The sequence below is a fragment of the Limulus polyphemus genome, unplaced genomic scaffold (assembly GCF_000517525.1).
Source record: "Limulus polyphemus unplaced genomic scaffold, Limulus_polyphemus-2.1.2 Scaffold3, whole genome shotgun sequence".
In the NCBI taxonomy this organism is placed as follows: Eukaryota; Metazoa; Arthropoda; class Merostomata; order Xiphosura; family Limulidae; genus Limulus; species Limulus polyphemus.
Window position 1 is genome coordinate 2,306,725 of NW_013665613.1, and position 4,266 is coordinate 2,310,990.

General features: G+C 33.1%; 1 long non-coding RNA gene across 1 annotated transcript; it reads left to right on the forward strand.

The window, feature by feature from the left end:
* The first annotated feature begins 145 nt into the window (after positions 1-145).
* LOC111088805 lies at positions 146-3,996 on the forward strand. Its single transcript, XR_002613214.1, has 2 exons — positions 146-2,745; positions 3,331-3,996. It is a non-coding gene; the product is annotated as an uncharacterized LOC111088805 (long non-coding RNA).
* Positions 3,997-4,266: the final 270 nt, after the last annotated feature.

Below are 4,266 nucleotides of genomic sequence, written 5' to 3' on the forward strand. Positions count from 1 at the left end.
GCCATCACAGTTTTGAGGCTAAAGTCACCTGAACGCAATTTTCTGAAATTTCGTTGACACTTACGAACGCTCAAAATATTTCCATAAACTTATTTGATATCCTTTGTGGCTACAGAGGAGATCTTTCCCTTCTTGTATTCAAACATCATTCCATTCCATTCCGTTCCGAATGTGTGTCTCGTCGTATGACATCACTATAAGGGATTAGAGTATACTAAACTTTACATATTATATAGGCTACACTAACTTGACGTTTAGGCGGTTGATTTAACTATAATACGTGATGTACGTTTTTGGGGCTGGTTAATGAAAGTGTTCCAAAACGCGACATTAATTTCTTGACGACTTAATATTATATAGTTTTTAAAAATAACGCATATTTGTTTCATAAATGAAATTAATATATTTAACTTAATAACTGTAAAAGTTTTGAAAAATGACGAAATTATAACTCCAAAAATATATCCATGATCAACAAATTGGATTCAAACCAGTCTTTATCATGAAAAAATTAGATCCACGATTTATCGTGCTATAAGGGTTTGTTTGGAATTAAGCAAAAAGCTACACAATGGCTTATCTGTGCTTTGCCCACCACGGGTATCGAAACCCGGTTTCTAGCAGTACAAGTCCGCAGACATATCACTGTGCCACTGGGGGCGTATTATTCAGACATCAAATATAAAATATCGCAGATATAATAAAAAGAAAGATAAAAACTTCAAAGACAATGCGAATCATTATAATTCATAAATTATTTACAATTATATTTTTGTGTGGATTTCCTGGTATTGGATGATTAATTCGAAATAATTTCAGCCTTTATCGTGATACAATTTCTGTTTGTACCTCTTTGTTGTTTAGTATACAGAGTATTGAATACGCATATTAAAATGAATTTGGAGCCTTACCAAGTCGTTAAATACCACGTAAGATCGTCCAGATATACTTTATCTGACCACCAGCGTATTGACAACGTCCCCGTAGCGTAGATTACATTGCAAAAAATCTTCATTGTAAAGCTATCATTGTCAAAGTATTCGACTACTCCTTACATGTTTTCCATCATCCATATATTGTACGAAAACAGTAATTTCTCATCGCCTGTTTTAACTGTCTGATCGCACAGAAAACCATAAGTGCTGCGTCAAGCAACTTAGCCAGTATGTTTTCGTATGGAAAAGCATGAATACCCATTTCATTCTCCAGCTGTTTGAAGTATGCGACAGTTGAACGGATATGTCCTGGAAGTAGCTTGTGTATTCGTGACTTGTGTCACTTTTTAGACAGAAATCGTAGTTGATTATTTTGCGTAATGTTGCCTGAGCCACGTGGACGGCTTTTACCATTGACTTATGTGTTTGTGGATTCTCACCTGTTACAAGACGCTGCACTTACCTTGGTTGTTGATATTATTTTGTTTTCCAATGCGAATAAGTACAAGGGAGGTCCTAGTCTTGGAAACTTTAAATCTCCTATCTGGCCACATCTATATGATCTGAGTGAATGAATATGTTGGATAGGAAAAGGTTGTTACATACCCTTTACAAAAGCGATTAATTTTCTGGGGCATCACCCTACCTACAATATGGTAAACAATATCAATATGTAGTTCTGATACATTGAATTCCATTGCGACTTTGTATCGGCTGTAGTTGTCACATGACCTGCTGATGTGCATATTAACAATTGTTGTAGTATAACGAACTTATCCCTTTGTATATTTAGATCTTCTAACATTACCACTTATTACTCTTTCCAAATTTAACTCAACAAGACAGTATGTTCACTTTTAATTTAACATGTTTTGTTTGTTTTTAAGTCTAAAATTAACGTAGAATGCTTTAAGTTTTAGCAAGAAGTTTATCTTTCTATTCATGCATTAAACGTTTTATACTATACTTTTATATCAGTTTTATTTCATGTTGCAACTAAATTGTCCATATTGATAGATCAACTGCTTCTCGTCTGCATACTGTTACATCATAGTAGAAATATACTGGCAGATATTTCACTTCAAACCAATCATATGTTATCAGTCTTTCCTTTACCTTTTACTAGATATCTTTAACTACAACTCGTAGTTTGTGACACATTGTCTGCTTCTTAAATGTATAAACCAATTTATAACTTTTAGTTTCTTTACTTATTTAATGTATTTAAGTTATTTTATGTTTCTCAATATTTTTTAATGATTTTACCTCCAATGTATTAAAGCGATTTAGTATTACATTTTCACTTCAAGGATTTTTAATCACCTGCCACATATGAAGTTCAGTTAGAATATTGATTTAAATTTTGTTTGACTAGTTTATAAAGTAAGTAAATATTTCTTCTAAAGTGCATTCCTGCATCTGTGTCTCATTCCCTATTCATGACTGAATAGGGATGAACATTTTCCCACTTCACAATGCATTAAAATTATTCGATATCAAAATTTTTTCTTTAGCGGTATATTCGATCCAACGATCCAAGACGTTTTGTTTGCACAGTGTCTCTATTGTTCTCTCTCCTCTCTTCTTTTAACTCTGAAAAATGAAAAAAAAAAAAAGGAAAATAAACTATGAAGCAGAATGGACTGAAGTGTAATGCGGCCAGGGCAGCTGATCTAATCCATTACACTAGATTTGAGCTGGAGCGAGATATTCGCCACTGGGATGACGACCCACCTTTTCCACCCCCAAGATGGTAGGAAACATTAATAACCTGAAGTTGTCTGGTGGAAGTTCTAAATGATACCCGGCAGTACGAATTTTTCTTTATCTAGCAGTAAAACTAATGATGGAGAATAAAGTAAATTTAATCTACAGAAGAAGAACTTGCTCAAATAATAACTTAAGTCTTTCAAATTCTTCCACTACATGCCTTATACAGACAGATGAACCATGTCACAGAAGTTGATTGTTTCCGTCCACGGTTTTGCTGCAAAAGAACACAAGGAAATATCATTAACAAATCTTTGAAGCATTAATATTTTTTGTTTGGTGAAAATTTGCGGATAGACAAAAATGATGATATTATAATAAATGTTTTCGAAACCTTTCTGTAGGTGATCGGAATGCAGCTTATACCAACATGAAACTGGAATTTATTGATTAGTTAAATAAATCTCATGTGGGCCGTTTGAAAATACAGTTAAGGGGTTTCTTAAGAAATCGATTTTTCACTTTAGCATGTCTCAAATACGTCATGTCAAACTGATCACAATTCTCTTGCGTGAAAATTAAGATAGAGAATGTGTGAGACATTCTGGGATTTATATGAAATAAACTCTTTAAATGATTATAAGCTTTATCTTGAGAATTTAATAATGTATGTGTTTTCTTATAGTAAAGCTACATCTGGCTGGCTGCTGTGTTTACCGAGGGGGAATCGAATCCCTGATTTCAGCTTTCTAAATCTGAAGACTCACCGCTGTTTCATCGGAAGACGATAATTTGATAGTATAGTTGAGTAAAATTCGAGGCAAGACTATAGTGACATTCTTTATTAAAACCTTATCGGGTATACTCTATTCGTCATGTACCCCTTCTTGAAAACATACCAACCTTTGACTAATGATCATGTTTTCTTTCTATGCGTAGTTTTCCGACTGTAATTCAGAAAACTCATTGGCATTGCTAACTTCATATTTCTACAGTCAAGCTCCCCAGGAAATAGATACTTATTTCAAATGGGCTTGCGATTTTACTCTTAATGTGTACTGCGTATACTTCTTGTTATTATTTACAATGAGGAACGTTCTTTGAAGATATGTGTTAAAGTGTCACTCTAGCCTACAGCCGTTTCAAAAACAAAGATAACTAATCCACTGATATAAACAACAACTTCTACTGTTTAACGCTGTCTGGTTTTGTAGGTAATAATTAATAGATAATAAATATGCGATTGTTTAATGTGATTTAAAACATCAGAATTTAATTAGAAGTAAATTCATAGGATTGCCTTTGAAATTTTGTGCTTTATGTAAATAAACTAGCAGAGATCCATAAAACATTTGCGGTCAAATTGGTATCTTTATTGCAACAATGCTTCTTTAAGTACAGGGTTTCTAGAATAATACAAAAGAATTCTAATCAAAGACACCAAACTCTATAAGTCTGCTTGTCTTTATTATGTACGGCCTATATTCGATAAAGAGATAAATTAACACCGTAACTTGTGTATTAGGTCGTGAAGAAATTAATGTCGCTTTTTAAATGAAAAAACCCGAACAACTTATATATGAATACAAAACATTTATTAAATGAAATAATCTCCATTCTT